At 46.8% G+C, this 21,676-nt stretch overlaps 1 protein-coding gene across 10 annotated transcripts in view; it reads right to left on the reverse strand.

The window, feature by feature from the left end:
- Positions 1 to 21,676, reverse strand: part of BTBD11 (BTB domain containing 11) — a 445,015-nt gene that overhangs the window by 192,114 nt on the left and 231,225 nt on the right. The gene's annotated exons all lie outside the window — the stretch shown is intronic.

Consider the following 21,676-nt stretch of genomic DNA (forward strand, 5'->3'; position numbering starts at 1 on the left):
AGGACTGACAACAGCACCCACCTGGCAGGGTTACTGTGAGGATCAACTGATATGTGATATGTGTGCTGGTGGCTTATCACAGTGCCTGGCACCTAACCTTAGACTTTATTATTTTAACCTGTGTGTGGTATTTTAGCTTGGAGTGCCCCAAAAGCAGACCCAGAGGCAGGGATTTTGTGTGAGCTATTGATTCGGGAGGCAATTTTGGGAGGTGAGGGAGTGGGGAGGAAAGCCCAAGGTTGCTTTAACAAGAGAGTTACACTATAGGTAATTGGGACTCAGCCTAGCTGAGGACCCTCTGAGAGTCTGCGAATGCACCCAGAACTGTCCCACCAAGGGGGTGAGGGTGCTGGGGGTTTATTCACTAATTCCCATCCTTCAATGAATCACTCCTGGGGTGTTAACTCCCAACATTTCCAGGTGCAGCTCAGGCTGAACATGCCCTGGTGGCCAGAGGACACATAGGGAGATACACAGGAGTACACAAAAGGGGGCCAAGGACATGGCTTGGGCACTGACAGCACCTGTTATGGTGGGAGAGGTGGTATTGGCCAATGTGAACCCTGGATATCGAGTATGCTGAAATCTGCAAGCCATTTCAGAGCTTAGTCAGATAAGTGAGTCTTCCTTATTCCATGCGTGTATTTGTTCATTTCTTCCATCCTTCACTGACCCATTCACCGAGCACCTAGTGAGCTGTACTGACTTCTGTGTGCCAGACACACTGCAAGAGTCAAAGAGGAAGGAGGTGGGTTTTGACAGGCAGAGAAGAGCAGGGAAGGCATTCTGCGCAGAGGGATCCACATGGCAAAGCCTGAAAGGAGAAGCCCTCACGATGCAGAGAAGGATTTAGCCTGGGGTTTAGCCCGGCTGGATCTGGGACATGTGAAAAAATGAAGTGGAGATGAGGAGGGCAAGGGGGTTAAGGCTGTTCTGGAGGATTCTGACTCTTGTAAGGAGAAGTTAAGATGCTAGGGGCACACCAGGAGCATGGTGAACACTCCATCCATTCTGGCTGTCAGAATTAGACTTTGATCTATAAGCAACTGAGAGCCACCACAGAATTCTAAAAAGGATGATGGAAGATGGCTGTGGTGGGCTGAATAATGACCTCCCCACACACACTCTATCCCCTGCCTCCAAGGACTCCCACATCCTAATCTTTGGAACCTATGAATACATTACCTTACATGGCAAAAGGGACTTTGCAGATGTGTTTAAATTCAGAATGTTGAAATGGGGAGATTATCCTGGATGATCTAGGTGGGCCCAATGTAATCACAAGGGTCCTTATAAGAGAGATGCAGGAGGTTCAGAGAGAAGAAGGCAATGTGATGATGGAAGCAGAGGCTGAAGTGATGGAGCTACAAGCCAAGGAATGTTGACAGCCTCTAGAAACTGGAAGAGGCAAGGGACAAATCCTCCCCTGGAGAATCTTCAGGAGGAACCAGTACTGCTGCCACCTTGACTTTAGGCTCATAGATGCATTTTGGGCTTTTGACCTCCATAACTCTAAGAGAATCTGTGTTGCTTTGTGGTATTTCATTCAAAAAGTAAACTGATACAAAGGCTCCGGGGGGCAGTGGGGGAAATGGACAAAATTGAGGAAAGAGTAGAGAGGAGGGAGCCACTGCCAGGTCTCAGGGGATGGTGCCTAAGGGTAAACCCATAGCCAGCATGGGGGAGCGGATGATTAGAAAGGAGTTATAAGGACAGGACCCCCAGGGCTCGACAGAAGTGGGAGACTAGGGAGAAGGTGGAGGCAAGGTCATGCACAGGTTTCTGGTTTGGGTGTGTGAGCCGAGGGTAGTTGAGGAGAGAGGGAGGCTGAGACCTGCCTGGGGGAGATTCGAATTTCAGCCCTCCAGGCCCCTGGGGTCAGGCCAAGGCTGAATCGCCCTCTCCATAATGGCTGCCTTTCTTTGCAGGAGGCTACTATATGCCAACTAATCCAGAGAGCCAACCTGGTTGGGATGTGCAAGACACTCCATGGGAAGCTGCAGTAACCACACCTGGTTGTTGCCTGGTAACCAGGGGAGGAGGAGGATTTGGGTTGGGGGAGCAGAAGGAGAGGCCAGCAGTGCCCCTGGATCTGAGCTTTGGAGCTGACCCTGCCACAGCAGGCAGGGAGCCCACTCCAGGTCTCTCTAGCTGGAATCGGTCCACAAATTGGTTCACAGGCTGTGTCCCATCAGGGATAGGGAAGGCTGCCGGATGGAATCTGCACTGACTCATAGCAGGCTCGCAGCCACTGCTGCAGGCATGGAGTCACCCCTCCCCTTTCCCTGTCCCCATCCATCCACCTTCAGCCTGCCCAGACACAATGGGGCCAGCGGGCCACTACTTGGCCCTAGTTCTGTCCTCAATCAGTCTCAACTGCTCCAAAGAGAGGGAGGTAGCTCTGCTGTGAAGTGCTGATGGCACAAAATTGGAGAGAATAGTAAATAAAAAGGAAACACCTGGGAGAGGAGCCGAACAGGAGATGCCAGCATTTATGCAACTAGGCCAGAGATCTGTGAATCCCCCTCCCAGAGGCAAGAGGCAGGGGGCAGGGCTAGGAAGCCCATGAGGGAAATGCAAATGTCTTCTCTGTGCAGAAAAGATCTTCGGAAGGCTAAACTCCAGGCATCTCGTAAGGCTGTGATGGATGGTGAGACCCAAGCAGGTGAAGAGCTCCTCCCCTCCCCAGAACAGGGGGACTTGAAAGGTTACAATCTCCCAGGAAGACAAAGTTAGGTGGGAGGGTCAACATCTGAGTATCACCTGGTGCCTGGCCATGTGCTAGAGCAGAGGATGCAGGCTGGATGGAGCTGGATGGATGCTTGCAAGGAGCTCACAGGCCACTGGGGGCATAGACATGGAAATGAACGAGTGCAGTGAAGACCCAGGGGAAGGTCTGATAAAAATCAGGATGGCATATGGTGGGCATAGGGGCCACCCTGGAAAGAGGGGTCTGTGCCACTTGGGTGGTTCACGGTGTCTTTATAGAAGAGGAGATTCTTTTTGTTTGTTTAATTGAGGTGAAATTTACATAACATAAAATTAACCATTTTTAAGTGAACGATTCAATGGTGTTTAGTACATTCATAATACTGGACAGCCACCATCTCTATGTAGTGCCAAAACATTTTCATTACCCCCAAAGGAAACCCTATACCCAATAAGCAGTTCCCATTCCCCCAACCCCCAGCCCCTAGCAGCCATCCACTTGCTTTCTGTCTCTATGGATCTACATTTTCTGGTCATTTATGCAAATGAGATCAGACAATAGGTGACTTTTTGTGTCTGGGTTTGTCTACCTCACATAATGTTTTCAAGGTTCACCCATGTTATAAAATGTATCCGTACTTCATTCCTTTTCTTGACTAAACAATAGAGGAGGTGATTCTGATTCTTGAGCTGATCTTGAAAAATGAGTAGGTGCCAGCAAGCCAGGGAGACAAAGGGGGAACAGAGTTCATGGCGGAGGAGGGGATACTGGCAAAGTGATGGAGGCATGAAACAGCAGGGTCTCCTCTGGGGATGGCATGGAGGTCAGGATGGCAGGAGGGGTGAAGAGTATGCTTGGAAGGTAGGCAGGGCCGAGGAGGCTAAGGGGGTTCTCTGCTTTGGTAACAGGGGCCAAGGAATGCAAACCAGGCTGTGACATGACCAGGCCTGCATTTTAGAAAAGAAATTCTGTCTGCAATGTGGACCACGATGTGGGGAAACCAGGTAGACAACCACTGGGAGGTGATGGGGCCAGGACTAAAGCAGGAACTGTGGGGACACAGAGGAGGAACCAGATGCGGTGTGTTAAGTAGGCAAACCTAACAGGCTTGGCCCACCCACCATGGACATGAGATGCAGGAGTCTCAGTTGAGTTCTAGGAGAAGATGCCCTGAGGGTGGAAATGAGAGGCCATGAGGCGATCTGCTGTGGGTGAGCTGGGTTTCAGGGTTCTGTGGGTTATCTAGGTGGATCCCTCCTGCAGCACTTGGGTGACACCTAGGTCCAGGTCAGGAGAAGAGTCTGGGCTGAAGAGAAAGGTTTATGATTCCTTGCTTCACTGATTCTTTACAGAAGTCTGCATTACCGAATGAACATGATTCCCATTCTACAGATGGGAAAATGGAGACTCCGAGAGATCAAGCCACATACCCGAGGCCACAGAACTAATAAGTGGAGTTTGGCTTTTTTCACAAAGCCAAGCTAGGGTATGAAACCATATTTGGCTGATTCCAAAGCCTCTGAACTTTGTTGAGCCAAGCTGCCTTTTAATTCTGTCCCTGAAGCTCCCACTCCTCCCACCAAATTCTAAATCCACTCAGCACATCTACGGGAGATGGAATACGGGCCCGAACATACCACAGAGCAGCAATTCTGCCATCTTGATGTTCAAGTGCAGTGGGGGTGGGGGTGCATGGAGAGAGGAGAGACAGGAAGGAGAACAATGTTTTCCCAGTAAACACTTAAAATTCCCCGGGATGCTGGAGATGAATTAGACCCCAGCGTCACAAAGATGAAGCAGCCTCAGATAAGGTAACCAGGGAGACGTCCCCAGGGTGGAGAGTCAGAATTGTGTATATTTTTTACACCACTTAAGTGCCCGCTCTGGCCTCTCAAGGTAATAGTATTAGCTGATCCCTCCCCTGTCACATGGCCCAGCTTATGGTGCCACGGTGGGGAGGAAGAAGAAAGTTAACAATTTCATGGGCAAACTGGGGGCTTTGGGGAGCTTCTTAACTGCCACGAATAAAACAGCCCGAGAGGCAAACAAAACCTAGGCAAGAGCAAAACTACCCAAAGACGACGACTCGGGGACACGATCAGGTATCATTCAAAGCAAGAGAGGCAAAGGAGGAATGGTTGTTTTAACGAAGCAAAAACAGCATCTTCTCAGAATGTTGCTTTAAATGAGTCCAGCTTGTATTCTCAAGCCCAAAAAGCCCAGGCTGCTGAGGGCCAGGCTTGGAACAATATCAAGTTGTCACTGAACTTGCATTTGAATAATTCAATGTAACTCAGCCATCTTTTTTTTTTTTTCTCTTTCCTTTTAAACAGAAAACCTGATGTCCAGGGGTCATTAGGCATCACAGGCTACAAATTTGGACCTTGGTGTGATGGTCCCCACTGCTGTCTGAGCCAGCTCCTCTCCTGCCCTGCCCCCACCCCAGCTGCTATTCTGATTCTCCATTCTCCCTACACAAAACAGTGTTTTATCCCTTCTGAATGCAGGAAATACTGTGCTTCTCTCTGCTCTCACCGGGCTCATCAGGTGGCTAGAGAACATGTGACCGTCAGCTTTTCAGGCTCAAGCTCTTTTTCTTGGCATGGAGCTATCATGTTCTGTAGCTGGATAATGTGTGCGGAAGCTCTTTGGAAACTGGTATCCAGCATATTGTAGTTCTCATTGCTACAATTACTTTATGTGTCCGGGAAAGCATATTTGTGACACAGAAAAACGAGAAGGCAGAATTCTCATTTATCTTTTTTAAAATCTTATTATGCCTGGGTAATGTAAATTGGTTATTTTTGTCTACACAGCATCCTTTTTCCCTTCTCCTAGTAATGCACAATTATTTCCTGGGAGGAGGGGGAGTATTCTTCTCCTTCACTACTACCCTGATTCCAAGTTGCGCTCATGACAAGGGGTGCCAATCAGTGTATTTTATTTCCTTGGACAGAGTGATGTACAGATGACTTAAAGTGGGTAAAATGTCAATTTTATTGACAAGACTAAGCAAGAAATAAACTTTTCCCATGGCAATTGTTATCTGCAGTGTTCATGTAAGCCTAGAGCTGCTGGGGGCCACCATGTGAGAAATGAAGCCAAACTAAGATATGAAAAGAGAGAAGAGACTAAATCCTGAAGATATCATCTGTGTTCCTGGAACCAGCCATACCTGCAGCCTATGTACAGCTGAACTATTCAATTATAGGAGCCAATCTGAGTTGGGTTTCTGGTCTTACAAAGCAAAAGTGTCCTGACCCATATAATGTACTACAGTGCTTTGCACAGAGGAGGTATAAGAAGTTATCTCTTCATTCAACCTATTAGCAAATCTTATTGGATCTGTCTTCAAAATCTACCTCAACTCTCACCAATTCTCATCACTTATGCTGCCACCATCAAGGTCCAAGGCACCAATACCTCTCATCCACACTACTGAGAAAGTCTCCCTGTGGGTCTCATGGTTTCTCTTCTTCTCTCTCTATAGACAATTCACTTAGGCAGGCAGAAAGATCCTTTTAAAATCTAACTTAGACCACATCACTCTTTTGTTCAGAATCAACCAATGGCTCCCATCCCACTTTGGATAAAATCCAAAGGCCTTCCACCGCCCTGTGGAACTTTATCATGACCTGCGAACCCAGACAGATCAAGCCTAGCTCCCTCTCGGACCCGACTCCCATCACCCTCCTCCTTTCTCAGCCCAGGCCATCCTGGCCTCCTTGCTGGTCCTTGTTTGAGTCACATACGTTTTCCACCTTAGGACTTGGCACCTGCTTTTCCTCTGTCTGCAACCATCTTCTCTCAATATTTTCCTACCTCTCTCTCTTTGCTCAAATTTCACTTCCTGGAGGCCTTTCTTAACTAGCCAATGTAAATTAGTCCCCCTCACTCTTACCCCCTTGCCCTACTTTATTCCACAGCACTTTCTACTACCTGACATTATATATTTTTTCCATCAGTGTACTGCTTGTCTTCCATCAGGACAGGGACTTGATCTCTCTTGTGTGCTGCTGTCACCCGGGGCCCAGAACAGTGCCTGGCACATCACAGGTACTCAGTAAATCTTTGTCAGGAGCCTGAGTAAGGGCTGAATGTGTGGTAAATGACCTTGGGCAATTAGTAGCCTCTCTGGTCCATCAATTTTTCCACATGTGAAGGAAGAGATCAGATGAGACCTATAGTTTTCAAAATACAGTTCACTTTTAGGTTGAGTGGGAGTGGGGGGCACTCTGGAGCCACTTCCCTGCTTCAACGGAGCAGCTCAATTTTTATTTTTATGTATTAGGTTTCACAGAAGAAATGAAGCATATCACTGTTAAGAGGTGGCTGAGATAGTCTTCTGGATGACTTCAGTGCTGGGCCTACAAGTCCACAGTCCACATTTCTCTGTCATTTCAGCACTTTTGACTTTTTCTCTTGCAGGCTTTTTCTCTTTGCCTTAAATTCTGAGAAAGTCTACACAGATTCTCTTTCTCTTCATTAAAGAAGTACAGAGGGGTCACTGGCTTTTGGTGGCAATATATTATCTGGTGGGTATTTGCCAATCAACCTCCTCTGCCATGGAAGTTTCCAGCAGAGAAGTCCCCGTGCTTTGGTGTTTAAAGGAAATCCCTTCCCTCCTCACTTGGCAACAGATCTCTCCTTTTTCTTTTACCATATGCAATTGAGAGAAATTGGCAAATTTCTCTAAAACTACGGAGATGTTAAGTTTAAGAAGGAAGAAAAAAATCAATCCATGTATAAGGCTAATTAAAAAGCCTCTTGGTGGGACTCTGCTTCTTGCCTATTCCAGCACCTTCTCTTGGAGCCAAAATTTTCCTCCATAGAGTCAGCAAATTGAGAGATGCATGTGGAAAAAAAGGGGGGGCTCAGAGTGAACCTCAGGCAATAACCCTTTAGTGGACTGCTCCCAGGAAAGGGGCCCTGAGGCCTCTCTTCTCTTTTATAATAGCTTAAAAAGTTGGCAGAGGAGACAAGAAAAATTGGGAACCTAGCCTTATGTAATTTGAACAGTATTGATTCAGGCAGCTCCCTTGGAGAATACCTACATTTGGGAGCAGGTGGAGAAAAGGAAGACAGGAGATAGAAGAAAAGGGGGACAGAAGAATGACCTCTATTTTCTTCATGTCCATCTCCAGGCAGTTCTTTTAATCTCCAGGGTATGAAGGAGCTTCTGAAGGAGAGAGGTAGGGAGTTTTCCTGAGTTCCACAATGGAGACAGGGATGGAGCCATGATTCCAACTCAGGACCAAGGTCAGGGTTCTCTCCAAGTGTTCCTCATAATAACTCATTCAATCCTCATAACTATCCTAGGTGGTAAGGTGTCACTATTTCATAGTTGAGGAACCAAGGCACAGAGGAGCTAAGTAGCTGAGGGTAACAGGATAAAAAGTGGTGGGGGTGGTGATGGGGGGTATTATGGACTGAATGTGTGTACTCCAAGTTCATACGCTGACGCCCTAATCCCAATGTGACTATATTTGGAGATAGGGCCTAGAAGGAGGTAACTATGGTTAAGTAAGGTTATAAGGGTGGGGCCCCGATCTGATAGGATTAGCATCCTTATAGGAAGAGACACCAGTGTCCCCACCCCGCTCCTGCCATGTGAGGACCCAGCAAGAGGGCAGCCATGTACAAGCCAGGAGGAGAGTTCCTACCAGAAACTGATGAGTCTTCTAGCCTCCTAGAACTGTGAGAAAATGCATTTCTGCTGTTTAAGCCACCCAGTCTATGGTATTTTGTTAGAACAGCCTAAACTGACTAACATAAGGAACAGCAAAAATAGAGTGTTCCAGGCCATTCTCTTAAGGGAGGTAGCATTTCACCTGAGACCTAAATGAGGAGAGGGGGTGGTCATGGGAATATCCGGGGAGAAACAATCCAGACAGAGGGAACGAGTGCAAAGGTCTTGTAATAGGAATAATCCCACATGTTGGAGAAAGCAGAGTGTAGTGAGCAAAGGGAGACTGGTACTAGGAGGGCCTTGAGACATAGGCAAGAGTCAGACATGGAGGGCTTCTTAGGCCATTAAAAAGAATCGATTTTATTCTAAGTGCCCCCACTGGCCTACAGCGAGACCAAGCAGGTCAGTGCCCTGAGGAGAGGGATGGGAGGGAGAAAGGTTACAGAACCCCCCTTGCAGGCCACGCTCTCCATCACTCTGCAGGGGAGCTTTTCACCTGGATTCTGCTGTGAATGAGAACGCTGGGGCTGGGCAGCCCAGTGACCCTACTAACCTAGTCCTCACATCTGTGTCTGAGAGCAGGCATTCTCAAAGTATTTTTGTTTTTTAATTAAATTCCAGTGACCTGCCCCCCTTAACAGCATTAAATTATCATGCCATCTGCTACCTGGGAACAGAGGTACAGGAAAGCAGCCTGAGTTGGGGGAAGAGGAGTGCCCAAGAGAGGTTCCATGGCATTTCCTCCTGCAGGCACTCTCTTTATGCAAATCCAACCACTCCCACCCAGAATGCGGGCAGGGAGAGAAAAAAACAATCTGAACAGTGAGGGCAGGTTTATTCGCAATTCCAGTCAATATGCAGACGCCAGGAAATGCGGGTGAGATGGGAGACAGGAACCTGCAGTACCCAAGGGCTCAGCTGACTCTCTGAAGGGGAGCATCTTAGGTGTGGGGTGTGATTCTGCCTTGTCAAGGGGAATTCTGACTGTGAAATCAATTGTGAACCCCATGCCTGGGTGAGGCATGGCTCCACTGTATAGATCAGAGGCTAGAAGAGGTTGTTAGCTTTTCAGCATCCATTGGGCCCCAGCTCTGCCTCAGGATGTGGTTAGTGATGGGATTCATAAGAGGGGAAAGTTCATGTTAAAGGGAAGGGAAGACCATAGTGGGGGCGGTGGCACATGAAATGCTTCTTGAAGGAAAGACAAATGCAACAAATTCCTGACATATTTGACTATGGAAGACACTGAGTCCCACAGAAGATCGTCTCAGGATTCTGCCTCCAACAGGCTCACGTTCTGCCAAGTGAGCGAGACCATGTACAAAGAACCATATAGGAGGCAGTATATGCTGTAACAGAAGGATGCACAAACGCCATGGGTTAAAAAAATGAAAGAGTAATTCTGTTGGGGAAACACAGGGAATGCTACAGACAGGAGGGAACATTTGAAGTGCCCCTGAAGGACTAATTCAACAGATAGAAAAACGTGGGTGGGGTAGTAGAATAATGGCCCTCGAGAGATGCCCATGCCCAAAGCCCTGGAACCTGGGACTATGGAACCTGGGACTAACCTAACAGGACTTTGCAGATGTGATTAAATTAAGGATCTTGAGATGGGGAGATCATCCCGGATTATCTGAATGAATTCAATGTAATGCTAAGGGTCCGTGTAAGAAGAATGCAGGAGGGTCAGAGTCAAAAAGAGATGTGATGATGGAAGCAAAAGTCTGAGTGATGCACCGTGAGGGAGACTAGACAGGCCCTTGCTGGCTTGGAAGATGGAGGAAGGGGCCACCATACAAGGAATGCAGGAGCCTCTTAAACCTGGAAAAGGCAAGAAACAGAGTTTCCCCAAAGGTCTGCAAAAGGAACACAGCCTTCATTTTAGCCCAATGAGACCCACAGTGGACTTCTGATCCCCAGAATTGTAAGATAATAAATTTGTGTTATTTTAAGCCACTGAGTGTGGTGATTTGTTACTGCAGCAATAGGTAACTAATACAGTAAGGAAGGGCCTTCCCAGGTAGGAGGAACAGCATACACAGAGGCACAGAGACCTAAAGGGCACAGTTGGGTTGAGAAAACCAAGAGGGAGCATGGCCATATGGTACATGCAGAGAATGGCCAGAGGTGACACTGAAAAGTACTTGGGGCCAGGGGGTTCTAGGCCTTCAATGCCATGTCTGAAACTTGGGAATATCTCTGAACTAGGGAGTACCAGGAGATTTTTAAGCCTGATAAAGTAGGAAAGTGAGATAATCATATCCTTATTTCAGAAAGATAACTCTAGTGGTGGGAGTGAAAATAACATGAAGGAAAAATGAGAAGAAAGGAGATAAAGCACAAGGAACCCCAGGACCCATAACTTGGAGGTAACGGCCTATGACAAGCAGAAATCCTGCTCCTGACAGGCTGTGGAGGCCAATCTGCAGCCCTGTAGTGTGTCCACCCCATATCAGTCCCCACTCTCCCAGTCATGAATGGGAAGACAGAGAGGTTTCATCTGAAGGGCCAGCTCCAGGACCACCTGGAGGGTTGTGTTCACACTCAGGCTTTGTGGGGAAAAGTGCTGTGATGGATTAGTCATGTCTGCTCTGGGCCCATTGGTGGGGATGGTGGCCTGGGTGGAGATGCCCTGTGGGAGACGAGGAAAGGAGTGTGACAGTTCCCTTGGTGGTGGGGGTGGGGGTGGGGATGGTGAGGGGATGTTGAAACAGAGGGTGACGGTGGGGCATTGAGAGAGGAAAATGGTAAAGGTGAGGCACTTGGAGGGTGCCAGTGTAGCTTAGGCAAGGATGTGACGTTCTTCTCATGGCCTTTTCCCAATGTCAATAAAGCCCACAGAAACTCCTGGAGTAAGGGGAGGTCTGGCAGGAGAGGAAAAGCGGTGAGTTCTGTATTCTGATATTGAGGGAGGGACTTGTAAATGAGGAAGCAAGTGTGGACATGAAAAAAAGCATGAGGAAGCCATGGGACTCTCACAGAGGGTAGGACTGAGGACAGGGAGCCCTGAGTGGACATCTGGTTATCCAAAATGGGATTCTGGGATAGGTTTTAAAGTAGCTTTACTGCTTTTTTAAAAAAAAGTTGGAGAATTACTGCTTTAAATCAGCTCCACTGATCTCGAGCTAAATGTCTGAGCCTTATGGAAGTTCAGAATCTAGCCCAAGGTCATACAAGGAAATTGCAGAGCAGGGATGAACACTCTTGCCAGCTCTCTATCAGGCCAGCTCCCTTCTTGGCTGTCCAGTTTCTAAGCTACGACATGCAGCTCACTGCTCTCGGAGTGTTCATAGCCCCGTCATCTGTGTAATACTTACCACATGGTGGATGAGAAATGTCCTCGCCAGTTCCAGTCACAGAAAAGACCCTGGGGGCTTGGGTGGGTGGACTGGTGTAGGGGGACAGGATGCAGGCTAAAATGACTTCCAACAGCCAGGCATCGGTTTCCTCTGTCCTGACCATCCCCAGAGAGGTATCCTAGGATAAGCTGAGGAATTTTCTAGAACCGTCCCTATAGGTGGGGTCATTCCCACACATATATAGGAAAACCAGGTTTTGCAGAATTCTTAGGCACACATACATAACTGGGTAGGCTTCGGATGCATAGAGGAATTAAACACAGGTTCTTCAGGCTGTATCAGAAAGGGGTGCAGGGCTCAGCTTCTCAGGGGACACCGTGTGAGCCCAGCACAAGACCTCAGCACACAACAGACACTCATTAACTAAGAGCAACTGTCACCAATGGTTGCGTGAGCTATGAATAGGCACTGAAAAAGCTTTCCACATATTGTCCCTATGAGGTATATAGTAGGGACACCTCCATTTTCACAGCTAAAGATACTGAGGCTCAGAGAGGTTTAATAACCTGCCTAAGGTTGAACAGCGGGTTGAATGGTGGGAACTGAGCATGTGACCTTATTTGGAAAAAGTCTTTGCAGATATAAATAAGCTACAGATCTTGCGATAAGATCATTCTAGATTTTCTGGGAGGGCACAAAATCCAACGACAAGAGTCCTTAAAAAAGACAGAAGATGAGAAGACTGAGAGGAGGAGGCCAGGGGAAGACAGAGAAGAGCTTGGAGAGATGCAGCTACAAGCGAAGGAACACCTGCAGCTGCCAGAAGCTGGAAGAGGAGAGGAAGGATTCACCCCTAGAGTCTCTGGAGGGAGCACTGCCCTGTGACAGCAGCTTGATTTTGGATGTCAAGCCTGTAGAACTGTGAGAATAAATTTCTACTTTTTACTTTTTATTTTTATGGGGCAGTAGGTAATTTAGGTTTGTTTGTTTGTTTGTTTGTTTATTTAAACAGAGGTACTGGGAATTGAACCCAGGACCCTGTGCACACTCGGCATACCCTCTACCACTGAGCTATATCCTCCCTCCAAATTTCCATGGTTTTAAGGCACCAAGCTTGTAGTAATGTGTTACAGCAGCCCTTGGACACAAATGCAAATCACAAGAGCAGTGGGTGGCAGAGGTGGATCCGTTTGACCCCAAATGCTGTGCTTTTAACCGTGAATGAACGGATCCACACTTGGATGAATGAATTAATGAATGAATGAGGAAACTTCATTACAGCAGAAAACCAATATTGTTTTGGTGACAAGATGGAGAGGAGGGAGATGCAGGCTGGAAAAAGAAATCAATTGCATTTCTTTGCTTTCAGATGTCAAATTTGACACTCTTTTTTAAAAAATTGAAGTACAGTTGATTTACAATGTTGTGTTTGTTTCTGGTGTACAGCACAGTGATTCAATTATATATGTACACATATATATATATATTCTTTTTCATTATAGGTTATTACAAGATATTGAATCTAGTTCCCTGTGCGATACAGTAGATCCTTGTTATTTATCTATTTTTTATACATAGTAGTTTGTATCTGCTAATCACAAAGTCCTAATTTATCCCTTACCTCCTTTCCCCTATGGTAAGCATAAGTTTGTTTTCTATGTCCACTTTGACACTGTTAATTCTGTCTGATCATTCATCATTAGGGTTCCTGAGCTCAGGAGACAAGGAAGAAGGGGACAGCGGACTTTGCACGAATAGGCCACAAAGCGAAATCAGATGGCAACACCTGCCTGAGCCAGGCAACCAACTGCTTTTCAGCTCAAATGTGAGCAGGTCACTCCTGGAAGGAGACAAAGAAGTAATGCAGAGAGGTGACAGGTTTCTGAACAAACAAACCTAACTAGGCATCAAAATGAACCATTTTTCTCCAAAGGTCAAGGGCCAGGCATTCATTTTCTTTTCCACTGTTTCCCTCCCCTCCTTTCTCCTTCCTCAGGCTTCAAGGATGGGTGTGGTGCCTTCAGGGTACAGGAAGGGCCAGCCAGTTGGATTTCCAGAATCTACTTACAGGTTCTCAACCTGCAGGTGCCCAAGAAAAGGAAGGAAGGAAGTAGATTCAATACCTCTTTATCTAAGGTGTCAGTTTTTGACATCACGCTTCAAAACTGCACAAGAAACAGAAGGGAAGATGGAAGGGACTTTCTTCTTACTATAACAAACACATCGACCCTGGTGCCTTTCCTCTCATTCTGGGCTTCGTTATGACATGTGAGCCAAACATTTCTTCAGGCTGCATTCACCTACTGTGATTCCTGACCACAGACTTTTCCAATTTGCAGCTGGGCCTGCCTGAATTATTTCAGACTCCGGAATTTTTCCAGACTCCCATGACTGGCTGGCCGTGAAATAGAGCATAAAATGCCAGTCATTTTCTTCTTCTTCTTCATATTCCATAGTCATCTGACATCATAACAGATTTTAGATTCAAACTGTCAGTATCTGGTCTCAAACACTTCTCAGCCAGCCTCTAAAGGACAAGAGGTAGCTTGGTGTGATGCAGAGAACCTTGAACTTGGGGTCATATAGGTTGGAGTTCAAATCCTAGTTCCACCATTGACTGACAGCATGGCCCAGACAAGTGTTCTCACCTCTGAGTCTCAGTTTGTGTGTTCATCCAATAGTTACTGAGCTCTCACCCTGTGGCCGGCACTGCTCCTCTCTGCAGAAGGAGGCAGACCACAAACAAACAAACAAGAAAAATACCAGATGGTGATAAGTGCTACTCAGAGAATAAAAATGGGTAGTGGCAGAGAGAGTGGATGGATTGCAGCTTTAGATGGAGTGGCCATGAAGGGCCCCTTGGAGGAGGTGACATCGAAAATAGGATCCAAGGCAAAAGAAGAAGCCAGCTACACAAAAAACAGGAGAAGAAGCAATCCAAGAAGAGGGAATAGCTAGTGCAAAGGCCCAAGGGTTGAGCCACCTTTGGAAATTCAGATAGAAGCCATGTGGCTGGAGTATAGTATGCAAGGGGTAGGAATGAGACAGGTGGGAAGAGGGCAGGGTACAACCATTAAAAGAATGGCACAGCAATTAGCGATAGGACAGAAACTGGTTAGAGACAACTTGGCCCAAGATGGTGGAAGATAGGACTTTCGGTAGACCTTGAGACTCATTATACACTCAGTGTAATACATTAGCATGCTAAATGACATGCCCACAGGTGCCTTGACAGTTCCCAGGCTGACCATAGAAGACTAAAAGGCGGGCAGGGCCCAATTCCTGGAAATCCAAGCTCTTTCCCCAAAACATTTGGAATAATCCTCCCACTTGTTAGCATATGCAATTACCCAGCCCATAAAAACTAACTGCCCCCAAACCTCAGGGCCACCTTTCTTGCCTTCTGAGAGCCCGCACTCTGTCTATGGAGTGTGTATCTCCCTGAATAAACCTATTTTCACTTTACTATGTCTCACTCTTGAATTCTTTCCTGCACCAGACAAGAAACTATTCTCTACCAATAGGAATGGTGAAAGGTGATGCTGAAGAAAGGCAGGGATCAGATCATGTGGGGGCTCCAAACTGGGATGCATGCTATGATCGACTAAGGTGCAGGGAAAAATGGGAACTTCTAACTACATTGATTTGTGAATCTAAAACAATAAGAAGGAAATTAAGCTCAATTAATTTCACTATATTCTTGCTGGTAGTATGTGAATTTTATTTCTAAATGAATATGCATATAATAAAGGTACAAGCTCAAATTTTTTTAGTGGGGGTACATAATTTTAAAAAGTTTAGACATCACTAATGTAGGGCTTTGTAAAAAAGAGTGAGGAGTGGGATGATGAGCCTTCAAAGAGTTTTAAATGGGAGAATGATAGGAGCTGGTTGATTTTGTAAAGCATCACTCTTTATAGAATAGAACAAATTTCCCAGTCCATATGACCAACACAGTGTGCTTGGAGCCCCCAGCAAGATAATGCAGGTAACAGTGTGCATATTGCTTACAGAAAAGCTGTCTATATAGCCTAAAGGGTATTAGAACTATTACCAATTACCAAATTATTCCCATTACTCAAAACAGCTTAACAAAAATCATTCATGCTCATCTGAGTTCAAAAATCCTGCTGGCCTCTAAATTTCCCATTCCTACCATCACCTCCTCTTACCAACGCACACTTTCTCCATATTTAGCATATCCTTCCTTTCCCAGCAAACCTTCTTTTCTCTCCTGCTATCCCTGATCACCAGATGAGAAAATAATTTGTTTATTTCCCTTTTTGGAGATCCACAATGCACACTGCGTATTAAAGGCCCTGAGAAGTTCTGCAGTTAAAAAAAAAAAAAAAGCCTATATAACTTTGTGTAACCTAGTGGCTTTCAACCTTGTTGCACACCAGGGAGTTCTATAAAATCCTCATGCCTGAATCCCGCCTCTAAAGAGGGACTCAGGAGTGCAGCTTGGACGGGAGATATCAAAGCTTCCTGGGTGGTTCCAATGAGCAGCCACAGTTGGGAATCACTCCTCTAATTCAACAGTTTTTAAACTAACTTGCCTGGAAGTTTTTTTTTTTTTAACATACACCTATTCATTTCCCCATGGAACTGAGCTAGTGTTCTACAGAACACACTTTGGGGGATGCTGGACTAAGGCAGCAGCTTCCCAATTTGACCAATGTTAGAATCAGCAGGGACTTGAAAGAAGTTCCAATTCTCTGGTTGCAACCCCAGACATACCACAGCTAAAGCTCTAGGGCTGTGGCCTGGGAATCTGCAGTTCTAACAGGTCCTGCAGATGACTCTGATGATCCTGTGAGTTTGGGGGCCATCCACCTGGGTAGTTCAGGCATCAGAATTCAGGGTAGGGTGGAGGATGGAGGCCACCAAGTGAAGGTGAAGTCCCTCAACTCAGAGCTTTTCTAATATGCAGGTTTCTGACCTTCCAACCACCTCAACCCCACGCTGCTGTCCCCAACAAGAGCACCCTTACTGAGCAGGGGACCAGGCTTCGAGTTTGACTGCATGGTCAGGGAAGGGTCTTCATTAATCTGTGTATCACCTGGTACAGCCCCTCAGCTCTGGTCCTCAGTTTTCTCATTTGCAAAATAATAAAAGGATCTGTGAGGCCCTGCTGAAATCTCCTACATCTCCTCATTCCTCTGTTAATGCATTTTCATGAACGCATCACTATTTGGAAGACAATAAGCACAAATGGCTACCCTTCACTGCCTCATTCAACCTTGCAAGACTGATGCATCCTGCTTGGATGAAAAACATCCAACAGTAAGTGTGCAGGCTCAGGCATCTGAGCCAAGGCTTAGACCATGAGCTGTGTGGCCTGGAGCATTGTAACTTAAACCTGCCAAACCTCAGCTTCCTCACCTACAAAATGGAGAGAAGTGTATTATGCACACTGCACAGGCTGTTGCATGAATACAATAAAGGGTTGTATACAGTGTTACTAGAGTGCTTGGCATCCACTAAGAGCACAATAAATATGTGCTATTGATGGTGGCAGTAAAGTAGAGTAACAGAGGACTACCCTCTAAACATTGTCAAGTGTTGTAATAAGGTCCACAGTTCCCAAAAGACACTGAAGATGCTCGTCTCTCCTGATAAGTCAGGGTTTGCTTGGGCCCTGGCATCCTTGAAGCAGGTGCAAACCCTCCCAGCACAAAGCAAGTCATTGCTCTGTGGCTCCCAGGGCTACAGGCCACAAGGGGACTTGCTCTCAGCCCCCAGCACCACCAGCTGAGGAGGGATAGATGGAGCTCAGAAGATGAAAAACTAGGCTATCCACTCATCAGTGAAGTTAAAACACACACCACTGGGCACTACTGGTCAGTCCTGCAGGGCCGAGGGATGAAGTTAGGGGTAGCCACAGGCCTTAAATCTGTATGGTTCCATAGGCCCCTCGAGCTGATGGGCCACAGAATCAGGGATGGTGGCTCAGAGGCCAATAGTCCTCCTATGGATGGGCAAACTTAGGACCAGACGGGTAACAAGACTCACCACGGTATCACAGCTTGCCATTTGGAGGCTACGAAGGAAAGTAAGAAAGAAGGGGATGCTAACGTTTATTGAGGTAATCTACTGAGTAAAGATCCCACATTCGCTAAGGCAATGTTTAAGGACCACCAGGCACTGTACTAGCTGCCTTACACGTATTATGGCATTTAATGCAAGTAATGCACCCACGAGGTAGGTATGAATGTCTGCACAGAGAAGAAAACTGAGGCTTAGGCAGTGAAATGACCAGAGTGCCTGGTTTCAATGTCAGCTCTGCAACCTAGTTGCTAAGTGATCTGGGGCAAGTTAGTTTAACCCTCCAGTGCCTCACTGCCCTCATCAGCAAAATGGAAACTACAGGTTTAATGTAAAATAAAATAAAACATATCTGTAGAACACTTAGAACAGTGTCTGGCACTAAGGGCTCAATGTTAGACCCAAGTCTTCCTAAGTCCAGCCCTGCTCTCCTCCCCTGCCCGCTACCGTCGTCCCAGAAGGGAGCCCTGCTCACTAAAAGTCCAAGAGCTCCCAACCCTGCAGAGTGTTGAAACCATTTCCTGACAATCTTCAAATGTGCAAATTAGAAATGTCAACATGCCTGTCAAATGAGCTAGATAAGGATACGACAGCAGTCGGCAGGACTCTCAGTTTTAATAAAGGAAAAATAACCAACAATATCAATTTTTATAAAGCACCTGATGGACAATTTCCAAATTACCGCTCTTTGCATTTCTTCCCTTTTTGTGCGTTGCAGTGAAATTACCTTTCTCAGAAAATCTCGGCCACAAGGAGCACGCTTGTCTCCTCACAAAGCTGCATACATTTTTAGCATCTGCATGGGGTCTTATTGTGGAGAGTACAATACACAGCAAGAGACAGTTTATCATATTTGGTCGGCTGGCCCCTCATTTTTCCAGCTGACAGTTTTATTTATTCCATGGCAAAGACAGGTTTGATGGGGAGAGGGTCAGGGGGAGGCATTCCAGGGCTTTGCAACCAGCCTCCCTGCACCCATCCTCCACCTTTGCACAATATTCCTGGGAAGAAAATCCCATACTCCAAGCCCAGGCAATCTGGGGGCAACATGGGAGTAATATTCTGGAGCAGCAACCCAGTGAGATTTTCAGGGCAAGTGTCCTCAAGGTTGAAATATATTTTTGAAGGACTCCCCTAATTACTGCCCCCACTGGCAGTTGTTACACTCTGCTGGGGGTTCTTGGGAGGCCCAGCAGATCCCAGTAATGTCCCTGAGACTCTACTCCTGGCTCTACTCACGAACCCCTGCCATGTGACTGTAGTTTCTTGCACTAAATGTCAGGAGTCTATTTCTCTACCTTCTTGACATTGTGTTGGACCAATGATTGCTTTTACTTACAGAATGGGGAGAAGAGACAGTATTGTCCCAGTCTAAGCCTTAAGAGGCCTTGCATGTTTGCCCTTTTGTACCTCTGCATTGCGATGAGAAGCCTAGCCCCTGGGTAGCTACTGTTCTGTGAGACAGGTCCCAAGATGGAACACATGTGGAGCGGATCTGAGCCCAAACCTCAGTGAGGAGCCACGTCCTGCTGGATCTGTGCCTTAACACACAGCAGCCCAGATATATAAACAATTATAAATAGTTGTTGTTTTAAGCTAACCCATTTCACAGTAATTTGCTATGCAGTAATAATTAATCAATACAGGAGAGGAGAAAGAGCAACCATTCTGTGCTAAGTCAAGTATTTTACATACATTATCATATCTAAGCCTTCCATGCTTAGGTACTATTATACACCCATTTTACAGACAGCCAACTGAGGCTCAAAAAGTAACTTACCAAGGTCATACAGGGATAAACACTGTTCAAAATGGTTACATGTATTAACCCTTTTAATCCTCACAACAGTCTTAGGATGTGGGCAATGTTATTCTAAAGATAAGGAAGCAAGAATGGAAGATCATGGGAAGTGGCAGAACCAGGACTCAAAGCCCAGGCCTGTCCGACTGCAGAGCCCAAGGTTAGGGGCAATAACGGAGAGGAGGCCTAGTCTGGAGAAGGATAGCTCAGAACTCCCAGAGAAATACAGGAATACAGCTTTCTAGATCAATGAGTCTCAACCAGGGATGGAGGTGGTGGGAGTCAGAAAGTCACCTATGGTTTTTCCAAAGACTCCCGCTTATATTCCACTTATTTGTTGGATGTCTGTCTTCCCCACTAGATTGTAGGGGAACAGCTCCATAGGGTCAGGAATTTCTGCCTATTTTGGTCAGTAACACATCTCCAGTTCCTAGAACAGGACCTGGCACATCACAGGTGTTCACTGAGCAGCCATGAACAAGTAACTGAAGGAATAATTGGTAAACAGGGACCTTGGATGGCATGAGACCACCTTGGCATGCTGAGTTGACCTACAGCTTAATAGTAACCAGACTCTAAGGCCTCGGATGGTGGGACTAACTCTTCCAGTAGGAAAACCAGGGCAACTTGAAGGAGCAGCCTGGTAAGTAACCTTTTGTGGAGCACTGCTGGTGCCAGGCACCATTTCAAGCACCCTGTGTGTGTGTGTGTGTGTGTGAACTCACAATCATCACAACAACCTCTTGGGACAGGTACTATCACAACCCCACCACCAACCCATTTTACAGACAAGGAGACATACTTAGAGAAGTGAAGTAACTTGTCCCACAGCTGAGACATGGCACAGACAGAATAGAACCCAGGAGTATGTGCAACCTCACACCACTTAACCACTGTCCGAGGCTGCCCCTCAAACAAACCAGCAGAGAAAGAAGAGAGTTTCCAAGGTCACCTGGACCACGCCCTCATTTACAGATGGGGACACCAAACAGACAGAAGTGAGAGCATCACGCCCAAGTCAGGGAGCTGGTCAGGAGCAGAGCAGAGACCTGCACTTGGATCTCTAATTGCCCAGCTCAGTCCCCTCAGGACATGTGGATGACCGGCCCTGGGAGGGCGGGGAAACAGAGGACGCCAATTCCACCCACTCCAGGCAGGGAGGGCTTCCTCGGCCAGCATCTGTGCCAGGTCTGTGTAGGTTTACAGCACAGCCCCCCAGGGACTGGCTTCCCCTCCCAGCTTGAGCTGGTGGGTCAGATGGCCATCCTTGCTCAGTCCAGGCCGGACTCGTGGATTTCCAAGTGTCTGCTGTTCCGTGGCTCCCATACCACTGACTGGCAGGACAGGGGCCATGGGGCCAGCAATGACCACCCACCTGCCCCCACTGCTCAGATGGGGGCTGCCTTCAAGAAAGAATGAGGCAAAACATAGGAGAAGATGTGCATAGATTTAAAGAAAAATACAAGTAAATACAAATAGCGACCATTTAGATCATTTAATGATTACTTCCTATTCATTCCTGACAATGGCTCAATAGGTTACTCTTATCATTATTCCCATTTAACAGATGTGGAAACTGAAATAAAGTGCTAGGATCATACTGCTTAAGTAATAATCAGCACTTACAGTGGGCTGGGTACTGTGCCAAATGCTTTGCATGAATTAAATCATGACAACACTACTGCCAGGCTCTACTATCAGCCCAGTTGTACAGAGAAGGAAACTGAAGCTCAGAGAGATTAAGTACCTTGCCCAAGGCAGCAGATCATAAGTGGGTGACCCAGGGAGCCTGATTCCTAACCATCAGGCTATACTGCCTCTTGTACCACAGATGCAACAAAAATCATGGCTTAGTGTTCAAATAATTGGAGCTTGAAAAACACTGCCCTGGTTCATTGTAGGCGCTCAGGTGACTACTTTCTCATGGTCATCCTAAGATCTGTTCTGTCCCAGTCCATTCATGGCTGGCCTCTTTGGGGATGTCCCACCCCTACCCCAATGCAGCCCCTCAGAACAGGCCATCTCAGCATCCAGGTCCAGCCTCTCCTGGGGCTTGCTGGTGGGGAGTTCAGGGCTGTTTCTCTACATCTTAGGTACAACCACCACCAGTGCCCCACACCCAGCAG

The sequence above is a fragment of the Camelus ferus genome, chromosome 12, assembly GCF_009834535.1.
Source record: "Camelus ferus isolate YT-003-E chromosome 12, BCGSAC_Cfer_1.0, whole genome shotgun sequence".
NCBI lineage: Eukaryota > Metazoa > Chordata > Mammalia > Artiodactyla > Camelidae > Camelus > Camelus ferus.